This window comes from Paralichthys olivaceus, chromosome 1 (assembly GCF_024713975.1).
Source record: "Paralichthys olivaceus isolate ysfri-2021 chromosome 1, ASM2471397v2, whole genome shotgun sequence".
NCBI classification, from domain to species: Eukaryota; Metazoa; Chordata; class Actinopteri; order Pleuronectiformes; family Paralichthyidae; genus Paralichthys; species Paralichthys olivaceus.
The window spans coordinates 4,650,253-4,671,130 of record NC_091093.1 but is presented as its reverse complement, the minus strand read 5'-3'; positions in this window follow the sequence as shown (position 1 = coordinate 4,671,130).

The window sequence follows — 20,878 nt, the reverse complement described above, 5'->3', positions numbered from 1 at the left end:
TATTTGAGAAAATAGAAAAAGCAATCACTTATATAAAGATGATTAACAAAATAAAAACAACTTTGTCTTTAAGTAAAGTGTTGTTCCACCTTAACAGAACCGTCCAGTTTTCTTCGTGATAGATCTCACCGAAATCTCCAAATATGTATTCCCTAAATATGAAATATCTAGATGTAATATGTAAAAAATAACTTTGATTTTGACCTGGATTGTGTTCACAGACAACAACTGAATTTAGATATTGGTTTAAGTAAAGAATGTAAGTCTTAGGAAAGTAGTTTGGAGGGAGGGAGGTTGTTCAAACAGCATTGCTCTGTCTCAGTTGGTGTACTTCTGTACTCACAGTCTGTTAGGAGAGCATACATGTGTTCACACCAACAGGTAATGCAACGTTAAGTAGCTGGCTGTTTTCAGAACTCTTAAAAAGTTGAGTGTGAAATGATGGACATGTCTCGTCCTCAGCGATGAGAAGCAGAAGGAGGACACGTCTTCCTCTCTGACAGCTGTGTAGTTTTCATGTGGCATAGGGGACACATACAGCAAAGTAACGAGTACCATGTTTGATTTGGGACAACACCAACAACAGTGAGCATGTGAGTTTTTATATTGTGCTTTGTAGTCCAAATCTAACCTTTACCTAATTCTTTAACTCTGCATGAGTATATCAAAGTTCATGTCTTCATGTAAAAGCATTATGGGCCATCAGTTGTAAGAAAGAGTATTCTTCAGTCCTCCGTTGGTGCTGAATTGAGTTGGTACCTGCTGACATGTGAAGGCCATAGCATGAAATAACCTCATTTTAATAGTCATTCATGTTCCACTTGGATCCATCCATCTCAATCTGACACTATACAGCTATTCAGCATTAAGCTATTAACAACATTTACTATAAAGACAATAATGTGTTGTTTAGTTGAGGTTGATTTAGTTTGGTTAATATTTGCCACGGTTTAGGTGAGATACCATTGTTAGGAATATTCTGACAAAACACTGAAACTAAAAAAATATATGCAACACTTTCAATTACACATTAGCCTTATTGCGATATTGACTATAGGATCACTGAAAATCCAGCATTGTTTTGGCGATATGCATCATCCCTGTAATAACTGGCATTCATCATTTGTCTAATCCAGGTTCCCTAAAAAAAAAACTGATAGAGAAAAAAAAAGACAGAGCCCCCCAGATGAGGTTTCCACTCTGTAATGTTTGATGAACGCTGGGTTTGAACTGTAGAAAAAGCCTCATTACGAGACACTTATAGATTACCCAGGGTGTCACACTGGGGGATAGGTAGTGGGTGTGAGGGTTTGTCTACGAAGAGGAGGAGAAACAATGAGACTAGGCCTATCTCTCTCGCTCTCTCTCTCTCTCTCTCTCTCTCTCTCTCAAATGGATAATTCTGGTGATGCTTGTGACAGGCCATGGTTTAGATTTTGATTTATGTTCTTCCAAAGCTAAAATCAAAGAATCCATCTAGTGCTATTTTATGGCAGTTGGGATGATGAATGGGCCAGTCTCTGGGCCAAAGCAAGCTGCTGTGTCTTTGCCCCGGATTTTAATTGCTAAAGTAGCCAGTCATTGCTCAGGATTCAGGGCGCAATGAGAGGGAGTGGGGCAATACACTTTCTCTCTGTCTGTCTCTCTAACTCTGTCTGTGTCATCCCTTCCCTATTTTATCCTTTTAACAGTCTGTCCGTCTCTCACACGACGCCCCCCCCCCTGCCCGTTTTTGCCCAAAATGCTGCAGAGATCGCTGCTTTGAAAGAAAATTTAATCAAGTTTACACTAACTCACTGTTTAATCATTCATAACCTGGCCATAGGGATCCGCAGTTACAAGAATAACGAATGGCTCACATAATGGGCCTAACTTTGAAGTGTAAATTCCACATCTATATTTAATGCATGGAAATGCCATCTTTAAGCAAAATGGCAGATAAGAGTTTGATCCCTTATTTTAGTGTGCGTCATTTAAATTGGAGTAGTTTTTATTTTGGAGGGGGCATCGAGGCGTGCAGCTCTCCTGTATGACTTTCTGATCCGATAAATAACTAATACATCACAAAAAGTCAAATAAATAGATAAAGATTACTCAACAACATATTTCAATGACAAGTCAGACTCTTGCACGTCAATTGATGGAGGAAAACGGCCATCATCCTGCCCGCTTACACCTCCCTCGTATGAACTAACGCATAACGTCTTCCCGATCAAAGAGAGAGGGAGAGAGAGGACTTACAGGGAGCATCATTGCTTTTCAAACACCACCAGAATCAATGATGCAAATTAGAAAAATAAGCAGGCAATAAATTCTTTCACATCTGCAGAGCCAGGCAAGAATTTTTAATAATTTTTAATAAAGCATAATTGTAGTTTGTACCACTGAATAATTTAATCACATGGGGATATGGAATGTGGGGGGCGGGGGAGGTACACGTCTTAAAAAGAAAAAAGCTCCTACACGCTCTTTCGCTCTCTGTGTGTGTGTGTGTGTGTGTTGTTTGTGTGCGTCACTGGATCAGATTTGCTGAGCTCAAACACTGATGATGCCTCTACAACATTAGTTCTAGTTTTACCTTTGTAATATTTTTGATCTCGATTTTCACCTTAAACAATGTTTCATCCTTACAGTTTACACTTATAATACTTCTATACTTGAATATGAAACTTTTAGTTGAGTTTTATCCCTGTATATTGTTATAACAATATTGTTATTATGTGTCACACATCCCTCGATATTGTAGGTCCCCAGAATAGGCTCCTGGCTGTTACACATTTAACACAATATTAATGGAGTCAGCTTCACAGAACATAATATCACCAGCAATTACCCTGTCCCCAACACTTTTTTTATTTAAATATATATATATATTTTTTTAAATAATAGTGGATGTTTAGATATCTTTCAATGCAGTCTTTTTTATTGTGCATGTATGCATGTTGTACTTCTACTACACTCACAGACACTGCTTCTCCATCTGATTGATGGCACACAAATATAATTCCCTTCAAGACACAAACAGGTGTTCAGAAAATGTGGCTTCCTGACAACAGGCAGATTTCTGTCCTCAGATTTGCATTAGTCCTTTAACAAAGTTAATGACCTGACACATTAGTTTATAACACTGTGGTGTGCAAGACATGTGCATGACAAAATAGATCAACTGGTTTGTCCCGAGTCCCTGAAGGCTTGAAGTATTCAAGGGTTGAGACAAACTTGTGATTTAAGGCTACTGAAATGAAAAATGTTGAGACACAGAACACATACTCAGAATCAAGAGCATACCATACATTAAGGAGAAAATTAGAAACTGTACTACTTCAACTAATGATTTATTATCATTATGGCACCATGTGATTCCCTGTATTATGTGTGTGTAAAACAATTAGTTAGTGGGGGTATGTCAGTATGCACATATCACTGCCCCTTGAGCTGATGTATATGTCTGGGTAGTATGGATGTCTGTGTGTTCGACATGTGAAATGCACGAACAGCCAATGTGTGTGTAGATGCAGGAGACTGGAGACGAGGGAGGAGAGAGAGCCTCAGGTGAAACACAGGCCTGCCTGCAATTTATAACCGTGACATGGGAGCCAAGTTTCTCTAAATGAGGCATTCAGATAGCCAAACCAGTCATTTATCCTGATGATTAATACAAATGATATTCGTAATAATAAATATCACCACCTCGCAGTGCGTACAGGAGCAGCAAAGGAGACTGAGAGTGGGAGAGACAGTTCCAGTGTTTATTGTGTGGTGTTCATGGAGACGGCTCTGGGCAAGTAGCAATTCAGAAAAAAAAACCGCATCAGGATTTAAAACAGCGTTTTTAGCTGGCTATGAAACTGTCTCATCTAAATATTGACCTGCAACTGCAAAGGAGACAATCAGGGAGAAAAGTGGCTTTTTCTATCAAATATTTTCAATGTACAGCAACAAGCGATACGTTACCTTGTTGCAAGGTTTGATGGCAGGAGGTGGTGGAAACAGTACACCAAGGGTTAAATCAACAAAAATGAAAAGTTTCTTGTAGGGGCTTTAAACAAAAACAAGTAAGCCATTCAATTTTGTTGGCTAAGATTTTATATACAATTTATCCAAACTGAGAATCTACATGTTTCTTGAGAGGTTATGAAAAAAACGTTTCCTTTTTCAACTAAGAAAACACCAAAAATTAGGGAAGAAAAATTTGAATGATGCCAAGCATTTAAATATACAAGCAAATACAAGCAACCCATTGGTTGTTACAGACATTTTCACATCTTAATTACAAACGATTATTTCACTAAATGAAAGAATGAAGTCAATCAAAGCGTCTTGTCTTTTCTTGTCCACAACATACAGACCATCAGACCAAACAACATGTAACTTCCTGTAACTATTCCAGCTTTTATATTAACTTGACATTGATTCAAATGCAAAACAGAATAAGAGAAAAATATAAATCATTTCTGCAAACTTTTTTTCCCCCCTGAATACTGACAGGCTCCAAGATATCAGGCAAGACAACTGACAGCTGAGCAGTTGACTACGAAGAGCGGCTTCTCTTTATAACTAGGAAATTAAGGTGTGTTTAACTTTTACCTGGACACACATTCCTTTCTTTCTTTCTTCATTCACAACTTTAACTGTTTTGCACTGCCTAATGTGGAAGAGTGGCTGAGGGAGGAATAGGATCATGTGTCTAGGAAACAACAAAAGGGTGGAGATGAAGAAAAGAGAATAATTGGAGAGACAATTACTTAAAGAGAGACAGGAAGGAACTTTGGTGGCTGATGTCGATGGCTGAAAAAGTTTATATCTTTTGACTTCTTGTTATCGAGGGCTGCTGACAAGTTGCAAAAACTTGGGTCAATTCTAAATTTCTAAATAAACAACGACTTTTAGAATTGTGTGTAAATGATGTAATCACCACTGGCACAGGTCAAAACAATACAACCAGAATTGTCACATTCAATACTAGAATGATGCTAATGAAGACCAAGACAATGCTAATGCTAGCGGGCAAATCAAAGAGTGATGTACTGTACTTCACTCACTGATGTGAGAAACCACCAAACAATTTGTAAATGCTGGAGGCAATTGATGGCATTCCACACAAGCATTGAGGACTTGGACTGCGTAGAAGTCCAAGATAAGCATATTCAACATATTTCATATCTCTTTTGTGAAATGATACTTTCAGACCAAGGTATATATGAGGCATGATATGGTAACACTGGCTGCAGAGAGGACAGGGCTCCAGACTGCGACCATTTAGATATATTTTACAACTATTTTTGGAGACAGTGGGGCTAAATTTTATACCTACTGCAAATATGCCCCCATTTTTTTTTTAATCATTTTTTGTGATACAACACGAGATGTGGTGCTAACAGCCAGGACTCAAGTGACTGCATGATCCAGATTCATGATCCAACACCATCGATTAATAACTAAATACATGATCATAAGTTTGTCATCTAAATCAAAACCATCCCATCCTGTTTACTGAGCTGGATACATATATACCCTGGTCCAGAGCAAGGTTAGTCTGGAGCCCTGTGGGACCAAGCAAAATAAAAGATGAAGGAACTCTAATGTCACTCCAACAATAATTAGATAAATATTATCTACTTACCAAATTGAAACTATCTTGGACCCCTTGCTCTCTACTGTTCAACAAATCACAACAAATCATTTAAATGACTGTCAGTTGTGTTTTATGATGAATCATTCCTAAGAGAACTCCCATTTGTATTTACCTGCATGGAAAGATAATCCTCTGTTAGACATGTCTGTAGATGGCTTGGGGAAGGCATGTCTTCTCGCCCAAACCCAAACTATTAATGTCAGATTCAAACTGTTAAAAAATATGGTCACTCCGGACTCATATTACACCTTTTAAGTGACACCATTTTAATCCTGATATATGTCACAATTGTATTCAGTCTACTGAAAGAATTGGTGCCCTGTTTCATGTAGGGACATCAAAAATCCTCACACTTTCTGGTGAGAAGATTCTACACTGACACAAAGTGAAGGTAAAAATACGTTTATTACACATATACCCTGAAGATTTCCCGGCAAATGTAATGAAACGGAAACTAATTAGTTTCTGTCTGTTACAAGCCAAACGTGTAATTGCTTTAAAATGGAAGGATATATAGACCCTAATTCTAGGCAATGGATTAAGAAGAAATCACAAGAGTTTTACAAGATACAGGTTCTTTCCTTACATTTTATTAAAGACCTGAATGTGCACATGCCTGAGGTTGGACAAAGACTAGTTCAGCAACAAAACCACAGAGTATATGCAATAAGAAGACACAACAGAATGATAACTGGATTGTATAGTCTTCTGGATAATTGTTTCTACTTGTGTAATTTAATTAATATAATTCTATTAATTTCTTATTTATTTATTCATTTTTTTATTCTTCTCCCCCTTGTCACAGAGTCATTATATTGAATGTCATGCTGATTAGGTTTCCTTTTGCTAAGAATGAAGATTTTTTTAAATTGATGTGATGTGATGTGAAAAAAGCCAATAAAGAAAGTATTGGGAAAACATTTTTAGGCCTTCCTGTCATGTTGCTGAAAGTAAACAGGTGCTGTGGCCTAACATGACATCACTAAGCAGGTTAAGTCTAGTCCTGCGTGGCCATCGATCATAACAGAATCTAGCATATTCTTGCCCCCACCAGGAGGAGAGGTAAAAGTTTTCCACTGTAGCTGAGATGACATTTAATTTTTCATATCTCCTCCGTAGTCCTGGAATGAATTTTGGCAGACCTGATGCAATTTAACAGCTTGGCAGTTTAAAATTGGGCAATGAATCACTGGGATTCAATGGGAGCCGGGCTGCTGCATAATATTTTTTTTCAGTGTTAAGGGTGGAGGGGCAGTAGGGGTGGTGGGGGTTGAGTGGTTGTTGGGTAGTGGACCTCAGCTTCCTTCAACACCCTCCAGTTTACCTCTCACTGATTTGACCCCCTTCCCAGTTTCGTTCTTATCCACCATCTAATCTTCTGCATCCAGAGACACAAGGAGCTATCACAGGACCATTAGTGCCATAGAGATATATTTTACATATTCAGTTCACATCCAAATATCCAAACATGATCTTTTATTACAACTTCTTCTTGCCTGAATGTCTTTATCAGTATCAATCAGTAGTTTCTCTAATTTTTACAACTGACGGCTTATTGACTGTAACTCAGCCACTGTAAAAATATGTAGTTTGAGTCTCTCCTCACACCAAGACATTATGTCTATCTGATCATTGTGTATATCTGAGCCCACGCTGTATCCAACCAAAGTGAAACAATTACACTGAACGGCTAGCTACGGAGGAGCATCAAAACATATTTGTCTCGATAACAAATCTGCTCACAGTGCAATAACAAGCACAGCAGGCAAGGCTCCTCTCATCTCTCTTCTCTTGGTCCATCATGCACCCCTCTGACCCCCAGACAAAGAGCACAACACACAATCGCACACCATTACATGCGCGCTAACGCCTCGGTTCAGCACATAAAAGGCTCTCTGTGTGCTTTTAAAAGGTGAGGAGGTCCAGAGGGCTCGCACTGTATCTGATTTTTGACAAAGAGCACACTGGGTAGAAATCAATAAAGTGCCAGTGATGGGCCGATGGGTCCCGCCAGTCCATCCCGGAGAGACGGGCTGCCGAGCTGAGCTGCACCCATAATCCTCCTCCTCTCTCTCCTCCTCTTCTATACTTCCACCACCCTATCACTTTCTTTTCTCTCCGCATCTCTCTCTGTCACTACCCCCCATGTAGCCTTTTCTCCCCTCCAACCCCCTCTTTCCTCCTCCCTTCATCCCTCCATTCCCTCCTCACACCCCCCTACGAGTCTAGATGAACCCAAACAAGCAGAGAATGGACTGACAGCACTTTTGACACAGGCCGTTTATTAGCTCTGCGATGTTTAGAGAAAAGAAAGAGAAAGAGAGGGAAGGAAGGGCAAGGAATAAGAGAGAGAAAGAGGGGGGTGTCGTTCTTACCGTTTGGCTGCTCGACTGAGCAGTGTGGCATTGCTGGAATGACCAGACTGTAACTTCACTGTAACTGCAGCCATTTGTCAGGGTCACTGTCAGGAAAATTAGTGTTTATTCTTGTAGAAAAATCTTTTGATGAATTGGTTTATTTATATGCTAAAGTATACTGTACATACCCTTGATCATCTTTCTTTCTTTCTTTCTTTCTTGTCTAAGTCCCAACCATCATTAGTTGCACATGTGAACAGCCGTGTGTGTGTCATGCTGGCTGCTGCACCAGAACAAATAGAGCAGATGTACAGTTTAACCCTGGGACCTGAAGCTGCAATTCTAGGTCTTAAACAATGATTCAAAAGCAAAACTGGTATTTTTAAACAACCACTGTTAATGTTATTTATTGTGATCCACTAGTCAGATAATCCATCCATCCATTATCTATACTGTTTATAGATTTAAGGTCATGGTGAGAGCTGGAGCCAATCCCAGATGACATTTGGTGACAGGTGGGGTACGCTCTAGACAGGTCACCAGTGTATCACAGCGATACAGGGACAAACTACCGTTCACATTCCCACCTACTGTCAATTTTCATGTCTCCATTTAACCTTTGTATTATTTTAGAGTTTATGACAATCTGATGATTCTGCGCTGAAATCAGAAGTATTTGCTCATAGCTTGCAAAGTAGAATATGATGAGGTCATCTTCTAAAGGCATAATACATGGCAAGCTCCGTGGTGTGATGTGTCTCTGGGAATGTTTCTTTTTTCCTTGCAAATCTAAGACTTTGATCTTTGGGATCAGGTTGGACTGGATAGTTAAGATAGAAAATGATGTATATCCTAACAAATCAGTTTTATATTATCATCTTATATGATAAATTATTATGTTATATTGCATATTTTCCTTGTGAGGTATCTTATATGAGGCAAAGCTTATAATGTATCAATAGCAGCATCAATAAATCTCAGGACTGTCCACCTTGTCAATGAAGAATTTTATCAGGCATTTTTTTCCTTGCCTTAAAGGTACAGTGTGTAGAATTTAGTGACATCTAGAGGTGCAGTTGCATGTTGCAGCTGAATACTCCTCATCTCAACCCCACCTTCCCAACATGAAGGAGAACCTGTGTTGAACTTCAGTTGTCATGAAAACTCAAAATGTTTTAGTTTGTCCAGTTTGGGTGAAAGTAATAAACATGACGGACCCCCCCCCCCCCCCTCCATGTAAATATAAAGTATTTAAATATAAAGGGCCCATTCTATGAAAAGAAAAACAACAGTTTATACAATTTAGATGAACCACACCAGTGAAAACAATACTAGGATGATTTTACATTCAATTTCTGCCAAAAATCCCTTTCACCTAAATCTTACACACTGGACCTTTAATGATCATGATAATGACAACAATGGCTCCTGGACAATTCCAATACGCTAGCTACAATCCTTATACACTAGCTTTGGATACTAACACAGTCTAGTTACATATCTGCCCTTTCTTCTTTAAACTCTGTCGTCCTGAATGCATCAAATAAATGTGTCACTCGAAAACAACGCCAAGTTTCCAGCCAGTGTCCCTTGTTTTGAATCACCTTCTCAAAGTAGAGCAATGTGCAGATGTGAAATGTGAAGGCAGCCGATGAATATGCATAGGACGGCTCTATACTGTACGCCGAAACACAAAGCTCGTTCCTAACACTCATCAGTCCGTTCAGCTCAGTCTGAAAGGCCTCCCTGCCTTGACAAACACAGCCCCCCTCCACTCACAGTCCCTGCTTTAGACATGTATTAGTCATCATTAAACATAATAATGGCTTTTATAAGTCACCGTTTGCCTCTTTGGTTACCTGAATTATTCAGCAAAGAAGGAGAGGGAAGAGGAGGGAGGGAGAGGAGGGAGGGAGAGGAGCGCGGCGCTAGTCAGGTGGGCCCTGCACCTGAGATGGCATTTTGTCTGAATTATTTATTTGATTCTCTTCAACTTCTTACAACTGCCACATTGTTTTTTTTACCCACCCCATCCACTCTGCCATTTCCCCCCTCAACCTCATCACACACACACACACACATGCACTCTGCAAACTGTCACGTTTATTTCAAGCAGCGTTAATTACAGTTGCACAAGCTGTTAAGCTGTCGTCTGACGATTAGCAAAGTCAAGCTCCAGCCTCAGCATCACCACTTACTTTCCTGCCTTAAAACAGAGGGGTGGAGTTGGAGTATTCGTGTGTATGTGTATGTATTATAAAAAAGAATCCACTTTGTGACAGCCATTGTTAGCACAAACAGCGGGGCTATAAAAATACATGGGGTCTTTTTTTATAAATTATTTCATTCTGTCAACAGACAATATGAATAAAGTTAATTTGTGAAACGTCTCCCCTAATTAATTTGAGGGAGGTGGTGGAGGCATTGGGAGGGGGCTGGGATGGAGGAGGGGTGTGGGTGCTCACTGATGGACAAAGCATTAAAAGTTAAACCAACAGCGTGCACAGATTTGTGCTGCGATGCACACAAAGCGATGTAGGAATGCTCGCAGCGATTTGAACATCGGCTGTCAACCTGTGTTGGAGACAACACATTTTGATGCTTGTCCACATGTTCATGTGTGTGTGTGTGTGTGTGTTTGTTTTGTTTCACGGCTGCAGCACTGACAGAATCCATCCATACGTCAACACACACACACACAGCACTCCACAGAATGGTGGACATACACAGGCTGTATTAGTATATCCTTTCTTTAATGTCTTTTTCAATTAGCGAACGCTGCTGTCAAAGCTGTGTGTGCTCAGTCCTGTCTGTCATGATTAAAAGTGTATGAAACTGCTGTTGGGTTTTAGAGGGTTCACTATAGTGTTATTGTTTTTATTGGGACAACACAGTCAGTCTGCTCATTGCATTATCTGGTTTCAAAGTCATTTCAAGTTATTTACTGTTTCATCATAACAACTGAAGTAAAAATCTAGCATTTCCTATTTTTGTGATTTTTGCCTGAATAGTCACAGTGAAAGTTACATCAATACATGCAACAGCAATTTTTCAAGAGGAAGCAATGAAAGGAAATTATTAGTAATAACTGATTAGCATGTCATTTGCTCAAATCTCTTGAAGAGACATTTAACGTTTTTGATTTGTAAAAGAATAGTAAATTGAGACAGATATATTGATGTGTAGCAGTGGCTGTTGATATAATATTTGTACCACATGTGGCTGTGTAACAAATAAACTTCAATACATGGAAGCACATTATCAGACTGTAAATTGTTGTTGAAGACCTCAATATGATTTAAGTTCTTAACTTGATTTTGTGATTTGAAAAAGAATGAAGTTAGAAACTGTCAGATAAACCATCTCACACATACTTATTTGCTGCTGTCTCGGTCTTGTGAGCAGTAAGATACCATGACTAAGAGTCAGCCATTTAAGAGGTTGTATTAAACTGTGCTGGGACCATATAGGTTGTTTTTTCATCTCAAGTGTTGAATTAGTGAACCTATTGGCAGTAATAGACATGCCACAGATTAAATGATTAAATCGCTGTTGAAAAATAAATAATAAATCACTTTCTGATGTGACAAAGCTACAGTTAAGGCTCGGCTCCTCTATTTGGTCTTTAAATGTCGCTCTATAACAACGTAACCTCATCTTCTTTACCTCTGTCATCAATACTTAAACTAGCAGATGGCTTTGTCGGGGCATTTGTTGAAACAACACACAAACACTCCACGTTGCTTAATAATCAGGTTGTAATAAAAGCTGCTTGTACAAATGAACTATGGGATGTTTTTATGGCAGGACAGTCACTTAAGCACAGCTGTGCTTTGAGATAAATGCTTAAGTCAGCATGCTTACATGCTGAGGTTTAGCAGGTATACCTTGTTCAGTATCATAGTTTGCCATATTAGCATGCTAACTTGCAAGCAAAATTCAATTTAATTTATTAATTATTTTTTTCACTATATTTCTATTCCACCCAGGAAATCCTAAATACCAATACTACATTAAATACCTGGTCCAAAGTGTCCAACAAACTAACGTTATCATGTAGTGACGCATTCAATGTAGTATAATAAACAGTTTTGAGGATAAGATGTCAAATGATGTAGCACATTATCGCTTGAATGATTCTGTCCGATCCCAGAACAGTATTCAACAACCGTGGTGAAATCTAGAGCAAAAACAGTTCAGTGAAATGAGAAAGCTGTAAAGTTTTTCCTGGAAGATGATACTAGAAACACTGACAGCCCTGCAGGTCAGCAGATCGCAAGGGAGAGATGACTTGGCTCGTCTACAAGTCCTACATGCATTCATTTCCTCCAGAGGGATAACAAAGGGCAAAGGTTAAACAAGCCCTTTCGAGTGTGTTAGTCTCTGCTCTCTATTTTTCACATACAATTTCATCCCACCTCACTGACGCTGCTTCATTCAACTTCTAATTTTAGATGCATTTATATGCAGCTGTTTCTCACGTGGTGTCCATTATTTTCCCGTTGCTGTCTTCTTCTTGGCGTGTACATATAAGTGTGTGTGTGTGTGGTGTGTGTGTGTGTGTGTGTTTGTGTGACAGAGTCGACATTACTGCAAGAGATGATGTTCGGAAATGACACGTTTCCTCACGACTCAGTAGCGTTCAGTGGGACCGCCAATCAGGGATCCGGCGCCGGGATGAGTTGTCGCGACGCAGCGAGACGTCAAGCAGCCACTCGGTTTGTCGCCTCATCTCCCCTCCTTACTGCCACTTTGTAAAATCACATTACTCTAATGAGAATAGGAGTGGAAAGGCAGTGACAGAGCAGCGATATGGATGGGCTGTGCGTCAAAAGCACTCAGATTTCATTCCTTCCGCTCTCTTCTTTGAACTCAGTGAGCTGGGCCAGGGGTTTGGGTGAGGAGAAGGCATCTGTAGCCAGGAGCTTGTTGGTCCATTTCGCTGTGTGATGTGTCGACGTCAAAGATGTTGACGGAGCTCCATTTGTTTTCAGCCTTGTTGTAATTTACTCACTCACGTGTGTAACTTCAGCGTTGCCAGAACGATTGGATGAATATGAATGTAGATGACTATTTTATCCGCATCAAGTTAACAGTTTGATGGATGCAGCTAAATTAACGCTTACTTGTGTTATTTATTTAAATTATTCAGATACATTAGTGATTGAGTGACTATGATGGATTATCAGACTACTTTACACTGCAAAGGAGTTTTCAGCAGTGTGATGCACAGTGCTGATCCTCCTGCGTGCTTGAAGTATACCACAAGATACCATTCATGTTACAAATCAGTTCATGTGATTAACCAAACCAGACTTGCTATTTGTAGACATTGCATTTTGTAGTAGCAAATTCAAACCAGGCTATTTGAATGTCCCTGAAATGTTTCCAGGAAAAGGGATTTATTAATTTCATGAAGTGTGGTGCCCACGAGAGCTGCTGTTCAATGTCCGCTATGCTTTCTTTCAACCCACTTATTTTTATTTTGTAGTCATGTTTTATAGCAGTCTAGATAGATCCAGTGTTTGCAGTGAGGTGTTAGTGAGATCTTCTTCACTCTATAGAAATGTTTCGTGTTTCATTTAGCTTTTTGAAAGAACTTAGATACACCAATATGTCCGGTGTATATTTGGAGTGGTGCATGGTCAGGAACATGCAAAATACCAATGCACTACTTTATGGATGCCACCCAGGCCACTGGAATGTGCATTCAAACAAATACACCATGTGTGGAATCATAGTTTTAAGGGTAAATGTGAATTAAATTAATTACAAAACAATATTTGAATGTTGGTAATTAACCTTTTAGAAGCAGTGGCCATTGTTAATGATCTGCTCCTTCAGAATATTTGATGCAGCAACTGTGTTTTTGCTTCTTTAAAGAATGGAAAAAAATGTTTTGACTGAACATTTGACCCATACTGGAATCGATGCATAGGATCAGAATTGATCACAGTCAGACGATACCCCCCCCCCGAGACTTATACACTTGAGGTTATCATCCTTGCTGAATCAATACACACTTAAATGCAGACAAGTATATATTTTGTGCTTCACTTACACACTCATTACACGACAACATACCAAGAGACAACTGTACAACAACAAATGTGGTTGTCCACTTTTCACACACACAACTTTGTCCTTCAACTTTGAAAAGCTTGTTCAGACTCAAAAGATAAAGAGTGAAATTGTAAGAAAAGATAAATCCACACACTATTGCAGCATCTATCAGGGAAAGGGCATGTCACAGTGTGGGTCCTGAAGTTACTTAGTAAGTTAAGTGGACATCAAGGTCATGATCAAGCTTTGGTTGTAGGGCTGTGGGATTACTATCTGCTCACACACAAAGACACACACGCAAGCACACACACACACAAACATACACACACACTTACACCGCCTGTAGGCCTGATTCTGACTGACAGGACAATTTCTCTCACCTCCTTCATTTGGCGATTGACTTTGTAGTAAAACACACTGCTCTCTCCCTCATTCACCTTTGCTCTGCTTGAAAGACTCACAACACACACATACACACAGACACACACACACAAATGCCACACGCACACAGAGACTCACAGAGAAACAAATAACAGACAACTGCAGATACACAAACACACGTTGTTGCAAAAGAGATCATACACAGACATGTATGGAGAAAACACACTTGGGGATGATTTAAAAACACACATAAGCAGCCAGACAACTGCCACACACACACACACATTCACTCTTCCATTGAACAGCCCCACATACAAAAAGGTGTCCCAGTAAAACGGATGGAGGTCTTGGAAGGTGAAAGTTTATGTGACTCACTAGGCTGATTAGAGGCCCAGGGAGCTAAACGTAATTGGCTGCTTTTACTTCCTTCTTCCTGTGGATTTACAAGCTTCTCTACAAATGAGTGGCAGCTTCTTTACTGTGGTCGAACACTGAAGGATAAACTCACCCTGCTGGGCGTGTGTGGTCGCATTAGTAAATGTTGTGTGTGTATCTGTGCGGATGCTCTGGATGCTTTTGTGTGGACAGGGCCATATTGACACTGAATGCAACCTTAAAAATGTGACGTGAAGCTTGAGTGTATTTGAGGCTGATTCAAAGCGCCAGTCAGTAGTGTGTGGAGTCCTCTGTCACCCAGAAGGCTTGCGGTCTGGGTGTGTGAGTTTGTGCGGTGGAGGGTTCCTCCATCCAGTTTTCTGCCTGGTAAAACACTGCTTAGCCTATTAGCACTCCCAGTGATGCCCCCCCCCTCCTGCCCCCTCGCCCTTAATCTGCACAACACGGCCGTCGGAGACAAAGCGAGACGACCTACCGGACACTTCACTTCCAGCGAGGGGAGCGGGGCGACTGAGACATGAATGTTCCCATCCTCCAGTCAATTATTCATTGATAGCCTATTTATTTTTACCTTTAGTGTCAGTCAGAATTGTAGAAATGTGCATATATTCATGTTTAATTAATCTGCACACGCAACCTGCCACAGAAACACACACACACTGCTCCCCTAACTAATGTATTATGTTTATAAGGTGGCATGAATATATTATTCATCATGTGTGGATGTGGATGGAGGAGGAGCCCATCATTGGATATTACTGTGTCACATTACTGTCAAATGCAGAGGGACTTAAAGGGGCCAGCAAGCTTCATTAAAGGTGGCGGAAGGCGGCAACAGGGAAACAGTCAGGCGATGAGATGGGAATAGACTGACCGGAGAAGTAGAAACATCCAGCTGAGCTCCTACAGCAGAAAGGCTGAGGAGGATTAAGGCTAATGCAACAATCATGTGGGCAAAGTATACAGCGACTGCAGAGCCAGCAATTCTCCTTCATTTTGATGTGTCATTGAGGATAAGAAGGGACATCAGTACTGAAAGTGGGAAGAGAAACGGCCATGAAGCAAGTTTTATGCTGGTCTACACTGTCTCTAAATCAACACAGATATGACATGAGAATATAACATAAGATGGTGAAAATTGATTGAAATGAGATGCAAATTTAAGCAAGAGATTAAAATGAAAATGATCATGTAAAAAATACATTTTTAAAAAGTGGTAGAAACAAAGTATGCTGCAGGATAAGCAACATATTAGCATCTGTATACAATATACATGATGTAGAGCTATATAAGAATGAGCACTGTGTTCTCTATCTATCTGTCTATGTATCTATCGGTCTGCCTACAGCAGGGTGGTGGACAGAGCAGGGAGTAAAAGCTGAGCGATCACTGATTTGCCTCATAAACTAGTGTGACATGCACATTCCATTTGTTGGATGCTCCATATAACAGCAGCAACAACAGGGGGAGTAAAGTTAAAGTAAAGTTGCCAAAGTTAAAGTCACATGACACCAAAATATTCCATGAAGAAATCTACATGATATATTATTGTCTAATCACAGACTGACAGCCTCCCAATTTTGAAATTACACATTAATGTGCTGTTGATTTACAAAGCTATAATTACATGCGAAGGTGTGCCTCGGTAATACCTGTGTTCATGAATGGTTTGTGACAAATACAGACCACTGAGCTAAAACCAGAAATCAGAGGTTTTAGAAGCAGACATGACTCAGAGTCAGATGATCCACTCACACATTTCACAACCTGGGAATGAGTGCAACAGAACGGCACAATGTTTTTAGATATCCACATACATAAGAAGAGATTGTATTTGTATTTGCCCAGGATATTAATTTGCAGATCATGTGACAAATATGTGTCACAGTGATTAGAACTAATTTCCCTGCTTACTTCACAGTTTTTCTGAATCTGATGAAAAGCATGAATGAGAATGGAAAACTTTACTCCCTTTTTTAGACACATGATCGAATCAGTCACAAATGCACTTATGATCAGATACAGGTCAAAAACTGGTTTAAACATCGAACATGTCATTCTCTGTTTCAAACCTAACTTTTTTTTATTTCAACTATTCATTTTGTGACGTCCAGACAATTTAAAGTTCCATTTTATTTGCCATTTGGCAGCACTCGCGATTGGATTATTTTCCACAATTTAACACATGTAGCCAATCTGAAAAACAATATATATGCTACATTAGCAGTGACATTCTGCTGTGCAGCGTCTTGAAGTATGATATCAGATTTTCATCCTGGGGCAGAGGAGTACTCAAGGTGGCCTTTTACTAAAATGCCACAACGACGTTAACCTATATATCTGCACGATGATGAGAGGAGCCTCGGTTTCCCAATAAAATAATGAAAAGGCAGAAATACATTGTAAAGGCAAATGTTACCTTTGCATGAGAATAGTGATCTGATGCTCCAGTCAAACATGTGAGTTATGGATGGTCTGAGGGATGTACTCATGGAGAGAGCATAGACATATAAAGTGAGAAGTAAAGTTGAGGCTCTTTTGAAACTTAATTTATTCATATAAGGCTCCTGTGCTCTTTTCCACCTTTGTACCTCAATTTTCCATTCACACATGTTTATGCCTGTGGAGGCTGTCAGTCTAATACCATCGGACTCCTGGGCTCAAACTAAAGAACTGTGGAGAAGTTGTTAGAATCTTCAAACATTGAGGGCAGCACAGAAATGTTCAGATTTTTACCTGATAATTGCTCTCAGGTTATTTCACATTCAAATGAGTAGAAGATGTGAAACATTTAAAAAAGGGTCTGGTCAGGTGCACAAGTCTTCACAACATGAAATCAAAATAATGATGAAGCTAATGAATTAGTTATTTGGTGGATTGTATGTATGAAGATCTGCTGCTTCACACAGGGGACCCACATTTTACTCACATTTTTGATCAACTAGGGCTTTAATGCATCGTGAAAATAACAGAAAAGTAGATCCAGGGCACTTTTTTTGTTATTCTCCTAATAAAAACCCAAATGACTGTAATAAAATATAAAACATCCAGGGTTGTAACTTTGGTCCCTCAGGCCTAAACACCACTGACTGTTACCTCCTCCATGTTTTCCCAACCGTCTCAGATTTTGAATTTGATACTTTACAGACACAAACTCAGCTTTTTGTCTGAATCAACAGAGATTTCACATAGGGCTGGGCAATTAATTGAATTTCATTTACGATTATGATAATGGCTTCCAGCGATTATTAAAACAAAGTAATCGACATAAAAACGATTATTATCCTGCCTTTTGTTTTGCAATGAGGCTCTCGTTTTGTCTTGCCTTATGACGCCAGGGCCAAACTGAATACGTGAGCAGCGAATGGCTGCGCTGCGGTTCTGCTGCATGTCTGCAGCAGAGCTACAGTGTGAGGTTTCTGGTATAACGACTGTATTTCCTTCGAATAAAAGTCAGGCTCCGTACTCTGCCAGGACACTACAGTGGCCCGCCATTACAAAATTAATAACGCCACTTCTTTGGGATTGCGGCGGATGCACATTATAGGCTCGGTATCCTCGTACCGTGCCGTATTACTCTGCCGCATGTCCTCCTATAATAACTAAATAAACATGATTGTCAGTTTGTGTGAAGAGAGACAGAAACGAGCAGACACACACACAGACACACACACTCTTGCAGACAGGAGAGAAGTTCTTCGCTGCTCACTCAGACAGTTTAGACACTAATCTGTTAACGCGGTGCTAAAATGATTTATATTTCATCAAAGTTCAATGAATGCCCGATGTTTCCAAAATCAATGAGTAATTGTGGTCATGATTACAATATTGACCAAAAAATAATGGTGATTTTTGCCATAATCGAGCGCTTATTCACCATTATTAATTATAACTCTATTATCCATGTGATGCCGCTTGTACTCTTTAATGGCAACATTAATGTCTGAAGTAACAGCAGGAGATTGAGAAAAATCCAAACTTCCATGAATGAATATCACTTTTAAACAGCAAATGAGCTCAGGTTGTGAGATCAGAGCATCATCGCAATGAGCTGACAGACAGCAGCAGGACTGTCAGTGCTGACATGTCAACCCTGATAATGATGATATGATAATGAAATGCTTTGAGTGGAGATGTAGTGGCCTAACTCCTCATGAGTTCACTGACCTGCTCTATTATTTGTTTTTACATTATTCCTGTTACTTTGGCTTTTTATGCACAAATTGCAGCAAAAGTGTTTTCTTTGTCAATTCCAAGCAAATCAGTAATTTTCTGTCGGCTGTCTAGGTTTGGTAGGTTTCAGTGCACTATACGTCTTTAAGGACCGGTCTGGTTACACTTACCACTGCTTAAAATGTATTGACTATTAATAGACGAGGGAGCAAGTTTCCTCTCCTTACATTAGCATTCAAATCTTGTGGTGCAAGATGTTATTAGACTTCCGGCATGAGACGGACCTTCTGTTATTGTATTCAGGAGCTGCTGGGTAGCACAGGGCAGCGACCTTGAGACAGATTTTCTTACTCTGGCTAAACGAAGGAAACAGAAAGGAAACAGAGCAGAAAAGGCCTGTGCTATTCATGAGGAGTCTCTTAACACACACACACACACACACACACCAACACAAACAAACAAACCATTTCTAAGACAATACACACAAAACGCCTGAGGCTGTTGTCACAGACACAGACATGCTCCCGGGCATATACAAACACATGCAGGCTTTTTCTCTTGCAAGCCCACACAGTCAAACACACAGAGAACAGAGTATTAGGTCCTGCGCTCAGCTACCAGAAAAGCGGAAAATATAGGGATACTTCAGAGAAAGAAATCTGAATGGACAGAGTGCATTTGGCCGATCAGTCATGGAATGTTTCCTATCCCTCCTCCAAAGTACTGCTCCACTCTGCAGCTCCCTCTGCCCATGTCTCTCCTCTTTTATTCATGCCTCCTTTTCTGCAGCGACAGTGTCACTTTATCAGCTGTAATCTGTAATGCTCCTTAATTCAAGGCCAAGCTGGGCTGTTACCCTCAGGTCCCCATGTCACCGTCACATCCAGACAGACACATGTTAGGGGACACTGGGACCTGTCCATCTACGGACAGAGAGATAGAGAGACTTGGGAGAGAAAAAGAGGGAGGGAGGCTTATCAGTGCAACCTTGCTGGTGAATTAACAGACCCTCGAGTGATAAGGAGAGTCAGGGCAGCTGACATACTGAGTGAAAAGACAGGAGATAGATAGGAGTGGGGGGAAATCAGGAGGAGGAAGTGATGTGGGGACTGCTGTTAGTGGCGGTTGTCACATGTCAGTCTTTTCCCTCCGTCCATCTGTAGATGTGTTCACACTGCAGCCTAAAGCTCCCTGACGTTTATTTTCTTAAAAAAAATGACATTTCACTATTTCACTGTCAGTCAATGTCACCTATCAAATGTGCAAGAAAAGTTCAAAAGACACTTAAAAGCCTCTCCACATGCATAACTAGACAAAATCCTTGTTTTCTTCTTGCTGCAGCAGTGCTTTGAGACACAGTGTAATTCTAAGGGAAACTGGAGGTCTAATCACCCTTCTGTAGGTCTTGAAGGTGCATTCAGACTGAGGGCAAAGCAAACTTCAGAGTCGGTGTAATTACAGAACAAAATCAAGCAAAGAAATGGAAGAAAATGTAGTCTGGTGTCACAAACGTACCTCAGTTTAAAATAAAATGTTTCAAATCAATCAGAGGAAGCTGAGCTAGTGGACATACAAGGCCTATCCCGTAGAACTGATACATTCTGGTGAACACAGTCTACAAAAACAGTCCAAGAGTCAAATTTATATCTTAATGAAAGGCAAAAAAATATTCCTTGCATTGTTGCTTGGGGAAGTTCTTGTAACATCTGTCATCTTTTCTCTTCCTCTCTCTTCTAAATCAAAGGTACATGATTCAATCTCCAAAATCCAGCGGCCCAAGGTTCATTCACTCTGGGATTCCACCCTTCACTCTGGCCTGAGCAGACCTGTCTGCTTTGTAAACATCACCATTGATTCACTGAACCTAATGTTT